Here is an 8,958-nt window from a genome sequence, read left to right as displayed (position 1 = left end):
TATCAGCAGGACATATGAGTTTATATTACATCTGAGGAAATTATACTTAATTTCTTCATGAGATGAAGCAAAACAGAAAGGGAAATTCATAAGATAAATATCTGAGAATGTTGTTCCTTTGAGATAAAAAAATAGCCATTTTGGCATTAAGAAAAATCCTTTTAGCATTAAAAAAAGTTACTGAATTTTTATTAGAAATAAGAAAATAATTTAGAAATAAAAATCCAATGCATATTTGAAAGGAAGTTTAGTTTCCCATTCAACATGCAAAGAATTAACTAATAATTTTTCAAAAAAAATAATGTTTTTGAGTCTTCAGGGAGGAAATTATATAGGATACAGTTGATAGTCCTCAAACCAATATTTAATCTGAAAAATTCTCCACTTCTGGGACTATTACCTGAGTCAGAGATTCAAGTTACACATTTAATGAGAAAATCTGAAGTGTAACAAGTTTGTTATGTAAAAGCTGTGAGGAAGCACATTGGGGAAAACAGACTGAAAGTAAACAAAAGTGAAGATGTGTGCAGTTAGGATTAGATAATATTAAAATGGTCCTCATTTTGCATTGATTCTTATTCACTGATTTAATTCTAAATATTGGGGGGGGGTTATGTCTTTAAGTAGTATAAAAATATTTTTTCTAATTAATAGTGTTAGGAGCTGGCAAAGTAATTCTCAAAATTCTCCAAGTGAGGCTTCAACAGAACGTGAACTGAGAAATGCCAGATGCTCAACCTGGATTAAGAAAAGGCAGAGGAACCAGAGATCAAACGGCCAATAACCATTGGATCAAAAGAAAAAGCAAGAGAGTTTCAGAAAAACATCTATTTCTGCTTCATTGACTACACCAAAGCGTTTGAATATGTGGATCAAAACAAACTGGAAAATTCCAAAAGCGATGGGAGTACCAGACCACCTTACTTGACACCTGACAAATTTGTAAGTAGGTCAAGAAGCAACAGTTAGAACCAGGCAAGGAACAATGGATTGGTTCCAAACTGGGAAAGGAGTACATCAAGGCTGTTATGTTGTCACCTTCTTTATTTAACTTATATGCAGAGTACATCATGCAAAATGCCAGGCTGGATGAAGCTCAAGCTGGAATCAAGATTGCTGGGAGAAATATCAGTAACCTCAGATATGTAAATGACTCCACCCTTAATGCAGAAAGCGAAGAGGAACTAAAGAGCCTCTTGATGAAAGTGAAAGAGGAAAATGAAAAAGTTGGCTTAAAAGTCAACGTTCAGAAAACTAAGATCATGGCATCCAGTTCCATCACTTCATGGCAAATAGATGGTAGAACAGTGTAAACAGTGAGAGATTTATTTTCTTGGGCTCCAGAATCACTATAGATGGTGACTGCAGCCATGAAATTAAAAGGAACTTCCTTGAAAGAAAAGCTATGACCATCCTAGATAGCATGTTAAAAAGCAGACACATTACTTTCCTGACAAAGGTCTGTCTAGTCAAAGCTATGGTTTATCCAGTAGACATGTATGGAAGTTGAGCTCTGAAGGATTGTTGATTTTGAACTGCAGTGTTGGGGAAGACTCTTGAGAGTCCCTTGGACTTCAAGGAGATCAAATCAGTCCATCCTAAAGGAAATCAGTCCTGAATATTCATTGGAAGGACTGATGCTGAAGCTGAAGCTCCAATACTTTGGCCACCTGTTGTGAAGAACTGACTTCTTGGAAAAGACCCTGATGATGGGAAAGATTGAAGGCAGGAGGAGAAGGGGACAACAGAGGAAGAGATGGCTGGATGGCATCACCGACTCAATGGACATGCATTTGACCAAGATCTGGGATCTGGTGATGGACAGGGAAGCCTGGCATTCTCAGTCAATGGAGTCACAAAGAGTGTGTCACAACTGAGCAACTGAGCTGAACTGAGTGTTGAGAGATTGAACAATTGGCCTAAATTATGACTTTAGCTTAGTTCATTTTCATGTTAGACTCTAATATAATAAATACTTTGAAATGAGATTTTGACATTCCTGATGATATATCACACATAGTAGAATTATTGAATTTTAGTAGAGCTGAAGATACATTAGGATAAATGATATGAATTTCATTCTTAATAATTGAAACAAGAACTAAAAAGAGGTCAGATTCTTACAGAGTAAGGGCATTTTGAAAGCTACGTTTGTTGAAAATTAGTATAATGTATCATTTGCATTAATGAGAACTGTAGAGTTTGATTCTCCACACATTTCAACAGTGTGTATGTGATCAAGGCCACAGGCCTACGGAGACCAAAATAATAAAAAAAAAAGTTATTTACACTAAAATGCAGTGACTTTCACCAAGCCTCAGGCAGTTCTATGTTGATACAATTTTACACCGATCAGAATAGGGAGAAAAGCAGAATACTCTCCTGCTGGGAGCCAGCATGGGGAATCCTGCCTGTGGCAAAGGTCATGAGGAAGGTGGCTTGACAAAATGCAAAGGCGGGATCAGGCTTCAGGGGTCCCCCTGGGTTTTCTCGAGCATCTACCCCCAGAACCAAAATCTGTCTGTCTTACTATATTATGCCTTTCACCAACTCCTCTGACATTAACAGGGGGCTATCCCCCACCACCTTTTTCTGGAAAAAGTTAACTTAGAGCTCCAGCTAACAGTCTCCTGCATATAAAAGGAGTGTCTCAGCTCAAACTCCTCTGGTAGCTTTCTAACTTGCCTGACAGGTCTGTACGGACCTTTTACAACTGCGCTTGTGATTGCTCACAGCCTCCCGACCGCAGGAAGGCACAGGAAGTTTAAAACATCCTAGGAATGTAGGGGCTTCTGAGAAGTCAAAATCATTAGAATAGGACTGATTAAGGGTTTCATTGTTGAGCCAATACTTACTGCCAAGTTTTCATATCTTTTATTTGTTGACATATTTGGTATACAGAAAAAAACAAGTAGCAACATAGATCTTTGAGTTAAGTACCTTCTTTGTTATAACCCACTGCACCTTTGTTCTATAGGGATGTAACTTTATTTAGTAATTTGAGGGTGATGCAGATTAAAGGAAAACACTTCAGGGAAAATGAGGTTAACATTCATTAAGGAAGAGAGCCATAAAATGTTAACAGGCCTCTTGGCCAGAAGATAATGTAAATCACCTGAGACCTTTTGTATACGGAAAGATATGCAGAAAGAAAGCCTGGTATCGATAAGGGTCAGGACTGCTGCCCCTGCATGACTCTGTATCTTCCATTATGTAAAACTTAGGGTATATAAGCACCTTTTGAAAATAAACTTATGGGGCTTTTGCACAAGCTTGGCCTCCCCCGTGTTGACTCTCTCTCTCTCTTTCTCCCTCCCCCTCCCTCTCTTTTTCAAGTTGATCCCTTGGAACGCAGAGGCTCGCCATGTCTACTTATTTGCACAGGCTTCTAAGACCCATGCAAGAGGGAGCCCAAGGCGCGGCACCCTCCGCTATTCAAGCAGGTGCCTGTGGCCTAATGTAGATGGTGCAAGTTTCCTGTCTTGAGACTTTATTAGCTTTCCGTGTAAACCAAGGAATATCAGCCTCGTTTCTTCTCTATTTTTTCACTACATTATTCTCTTCTAATCTCTCTTTAAATTTCTAATTAATTACTCTTCGCTGACTCCATCCCAGCTTTGAATTCCCTGTATCCACGGGGGCTGGACCCTGGCACTCTCCATGACACATTTTAGTTTCAAACTGATAAACCCAGTAGAACCTAAAAATTCTCATAAAACATTTTGATAAATTTTCTTCACAAAACATGTTACCCATATGAGAATAAGGAGCTGGTTTTTGAGTTGGTATAATAATTTATTTCTGATAGAAGGCAGGATTATTTAAATGTCTCTACTTTCAGTATTCAGAGATGAACAGCTAGGCCAAAGAATAAAGACTGTCAAACAACCTCATTCTTTTTTAAAGGGAATATGTCTAAATGTGTTCTCAAATTGTGAGTATTTCATGATTCCAGTGTGAAGCCTTTGTAGTAATGTAACAGAACTTCCATGTTGTATGGAAAGTATAACAAGAAAACACTTATTTCAACACACACACACACACATTGCTACAAATATAGATACATATCTATATCAGTAGGAATGGTAGTGGTGATGGTTTAGTCTCTAAGTCGTGTCTGACTCTTGCGACCCCATGGACTATAACCTGCCAAGCTTCTCTGTCCATGCGATTATCCTGGCAAGAATATTGGAGTCTGTTGTCCTTTCCTCCCCCAAGGGAAGATTACTGACTCAGGTATGGAAGCCGTGGCTCTGCAACTCCTGCATGGGCAGGTGGATTCTTCACCACTGAGCCACCTGAGAAGCCCCTTCAATAAATGCTACTTGCTCTTATTCAAATTATATATAGTCTTTTTTTTTTACTTTATTTTACTTTACAATACTGTATTGATTTTTCCATACATTAACATTAATCTGTTACGGGTGTACACGTGTTCCCAATCCTGAACCCCCTCCCACCTCCCTCCCCATACCATCTCTCTCTGTCATCCCAATGCACCAGCCCCAAGCATCCTGTATCCTGCATCAAACAGACTGGCGATTCATTTCTTATATGATATTATACATGTTTCAATGCCATTCTCCCAAATCATCGTACCCTCTCCCTCTCCCTTAGAGTCTGAAAGTCTGTTCTATACATCTGTGTCTCTTTTGCTGTCTCACATACAGGGTTATTGTTACCATCTTTCTAAATTCCATATATATGTGTTAGTATAGTGTATGGATGTTTTTCTTTCTGGCTTACTTCACTCTGTATAATAGGCTCCAGTTTCATCCATCTCATTAGAACTGATTCAAATGTATTCTTTTTAATGCCTGAGTAATACTCCATTGTGTATATGTGCCACAGCTTTCTTATCCATTCATCTGCTGATGGACACCTAGGTTGCTTCCATGTCCTGGCTATTATAAACAATGCTGTGATGAAGATTGGGGTACACGAGTCTCTTTCAATTCTGGTTTCTTCAGTGTGTATGCCCAGCAGTGGGATTGCTGGGTCATAAGGCAGTTCTATTTCCAGTTTTTTAAGGAATCTCCACACTGTTCTCCATAGTGGCTGTACTAGTTTGCATTCCCACCAACAGTGTAAAAGGGTTCCCTTTCCTCCACACCCTCTCCAGCATTTATTGTTTGTAGACTTTGGACACCTTACCTTCAACAAAGGAGGCAAGAATATACAGTGGATTAAAGACAATCTCTTTAACAAGTGGTGCTGGGAAAACTGGTCAACCACTTGTGAAAGAATGAAACTAGAATACTTTCTAATACCATACACAAAAATAAACTCAAAATGGATTAAAGATCTAAATGTAAGACCAGAAACTATATGTGGTCTTTATAATAATGTTGTGTTTTATTTGTTCCCGAGTTTTTCTTTTTTTTTCTTTTTTGTAAACAGAATTAACTATGTCTCTAGGTAGATACCCATTAAATCATTGCAATAAATAAGATGGAGTTTTAATTGAAATCAAATACTAAATTCATAGAATCTTTCCTTTGATTTTAAGTTGTTCAAGAATCATTATCAACACATCCCTAACAGTAAGTTTTAGAACATGTGGTAGAAGATACGATAAATGATCTAATATGGTTGAAAAACACGTGATATAGTGCCTCAGCTTATGTCCCCAAGGGAGATTCTAATTTAATCACTTGAAATAAAATCACTATTCAGAACTAGCTTAGTTGCTAGTTGTTCAAAGGAAATAAACTTTTTTGAAACATAAATGCAAATATTTCAATATGCTGAAGAGGTTCAATTTAGTAGTTATTTCTAAGCTGCAAATTGTGGACACCTTAGGATATAGCTGAGGGATGGTAAAGTACTTGCTACAAAACAGAAATGTTAAATTGGCAAATAAGTAGACCAATTGGTTTGTTTTTTCATAGGGAATAACTTTGAATGTTCACTGAAAATATTCTGAGTTATTAATTGTCAAATTCACAAGTTACAATATTTGTTTCATTTGTAAAACTGGTTTTTTTTTTAAGTGTGTGTTGACATGGTAGACAATCTCCACATTTGGAAGAGAGGATGAAAAGAGAAGTGTGAGCATTAACTAGAGTTTTTTTTTTTTTCCTAATTTCTTGTTGACCACTATATTAGACATATTACATGCTTTGTTTCATTAATTCCTCATAGGAACCTTTGAAAGACTGGGTTCTAAGCCTCAGAGAGTTTAATTGAGATTCAAGAAAATCATACAGCTAGTTATATGTAGAGCTGGGACAAGAAAACCAGTATACTCAAGGTGTCTAGTAAATAGTGGGTCTAGTATCTAAACCCAGAACTGTTCCTTTTAAGAACCTCATCAAGTCCAAAAGGTATAGATTTGGGACACTTGTAGAGGAGGAATTTCCAAGTAACTTGTTAATGGAAAAAACAATTTTAGAACCCTTAGATGTGTACTTGTTATCCTAGATGGTAACAAATACAAATTTAGTTAGGGAAATAAGAGATTCTAGATATAATGTAGGTATTCATCTTAAAGTTTACACTGGATGGTCAGTAACCTTGGCTTACAGCCTCAATTTGCCTACTTACTAGCTCTCCTAAGTTGAGAGAGTAACTTAATTGCCCCAAATTTCAGGTACCATGTTTTTAAAAATGAAGCAAGTTGTTTTAAAGATCATGTCAGAAAAATGAAAACAGTTGGAAAACTATCAGTTCCAGTAAGATTTATCCATTACTTTTATTGGAGTATAATTGCTTTACAATGTTGCATTAGTTTATGCTGTACAGCAAAGTGAATCAGTTTTTGTATGTATGCATATATCCTCTCTTTTTTGGATTTCCTTTCCATTTACATCACCACAGAAGAGTGAATAGAGTTCCCTGTGCTATACAGTAGATTTTCATTAGTTATCTATTTTAGTTCCAGTAAAGTTTAAACACAGTTATCATATAACTCAGTGATTCTAGTCCTAGTGATACACCCAAGGGATGTGAAACAATAGGTTTACAAAAAAAGTGTACATGGATATTAATAGCAGCATTATTCATAATAGCCAAAAAGTAAAAACAACCCAAATGTCCTTCAAATAATCAATGCATAAACTGTGGCTTATCCAAATAATGGAGTATTGAGCAATAACAAAAAAAGAATGAAGTATTGATACAGGTGATAATATAAGTGAACTTTGAAAATATTATGTGAAGTGAAAGAAGTCAATCACAAAAGGCCACATAGTGCATGATTCCATTGATATAAATTGTCCAGAATAGGCAAATCCACAGAAACAAAGTAAAGTAGTATTTGCCAAACAATGGTGAGAATGAGGACTGGGAGGTATAGACTTTGTTTTGAGGATCATGGAAATATTCTGGAAGTAGATAGTGGTGATAGTTGCACAACTCTGTGAATATAATTTAAAAAATACTGAACTGTAAACTTTAAAAGTTTACAAAGAATGTTCAAATTACTGCACAATTGCACTCACCTCACACACTAGTAGAGTAATGCTCAAAATTTTCCAAGCCAGGCTTCAATAATATGTGAACCGTGAACTTCCAGATGTTCAAGCTGCATTTATAAAAAGCAGAGAAACCAGAGATCACATTTCCAGCATCCGCTGGATCATCTAAAATGCGAGAGAGTTCCATAAAAACATCTATTTCTGTTTTATTGACTATGCCAAACCGTTTGACAGTGTGGATCACAACAAACTGTGGAAAATTCTAAAGAGATGGGAATATCAGGCCACCTGACCTGTGTCCTGAGAAATCTGTATGCAGGTCAGGAAGCAACAGTTAGAACTGGACATGGAAAAAACGAGTGGTTTCAAATAGGAAAAGGAGAACATCAAGGTTGTATATTGTCATTCTGCTTATTTAACTTGTATGCAGAGAACATCATGAGAAATGCTGGGCTGGAGGAGGCACAAGCTGGAATCAAGATTTCTGGGAGAAATATCAATAACGTCAGATATGCAGATGACAAAACCCTTATGGTAGAAAGTGAAGAACTGAAGAAAGTGAAAGAGGAGAGTGAAAAAGTTGGCTTAAAGCTCAACATTCAGAAAACTAAGATCATGCCATCCAGTCCCATCAGTTCAATTCAGTTCAGTCGCTCAGTAGTGTCCAACTCTTTGCGAACCCATGAACTGCAGCACACCAGGCCTCCCTGTCCATCACCAAATGCCAGAGTCCATCCAAACCCATGTCCATTGAGTCAGTGATGCCATCCAACCATCTCGTCCTCTGTTGTCCCCTTCTCCTCCTGCCCTCAATTTTTCCCAGCATCAGGGTCTTTTCCAATGGGTCAGCTCTTCGCATCAGGTGGCCACAGTATTCGAGTTTCAGCTTCAACATCAGTCCTACCAATGAACACTCAGGACTCATCTCCTTTAGGATGGACAGGTTGGATCTTCTTGCAGTCCAAGGGACTCTCAAGAGTCTTCTCCAACACCACAGTTCAAAAGCATCAATTCTTCTGCACTCAGTTTTCTTTATAGTCCAATGCCAGGAGCCAGCATGGGAGATCCCACCCATGACAAGGTCACGCGGAGAGACCTGATGAGCAAGGCGAGTCAGGTCTCAAGGGGTCCTCTGCCTGAGCATCTACCCCGAAACCAAAATCTGTCTGTTTACTGTCTGCTATACTATACTCTTCTGACATTACAGGGGACTATCTCCGACCACCTTTCTCTGGAAAAAGTTAACTTAGAGCTCCAACTGGTCTCCTGCATATGAAAGGAATGTTTCAGCTCAAATCCCTCTGATGGCTTTCTAACTTGCCTGACAGTTTCCCCCAGACTTTTACAACTTGTGATTGTTTACAGCCCCCCAACCATGAGAGGCAGGAAGCTTAAAACATTTTAAAGATATAGAGACTTTTAGAGCTAAGAATTAGTTTGGTGAAGGGTTTCATTGTAGAGTTAATGTTTACCACCAGGCCTCCATATTCTTTATCTTTTAGGCACCTGAGAGGATATTAATCAATGTAAATGGGATTCA

Source organism: Oryx dammah, unplaced genomic scaffold (genome assembly GCF_014754425.2).
Source record: "Oryx dammah isolate SB20612 unplaced genomic scaffold, SCBI_Odam_1.1 HiC_scaffold_23, whole genome shotgun sequence".
Lineage (NCBI taxonomy): Eukaryota > Metazoa > Chordata > Mammalia > Artiodactyla > Bovidae > Oryx > Oryx dammah.
Note: the sequence above shows the minus strand (reverse complement) of the source record.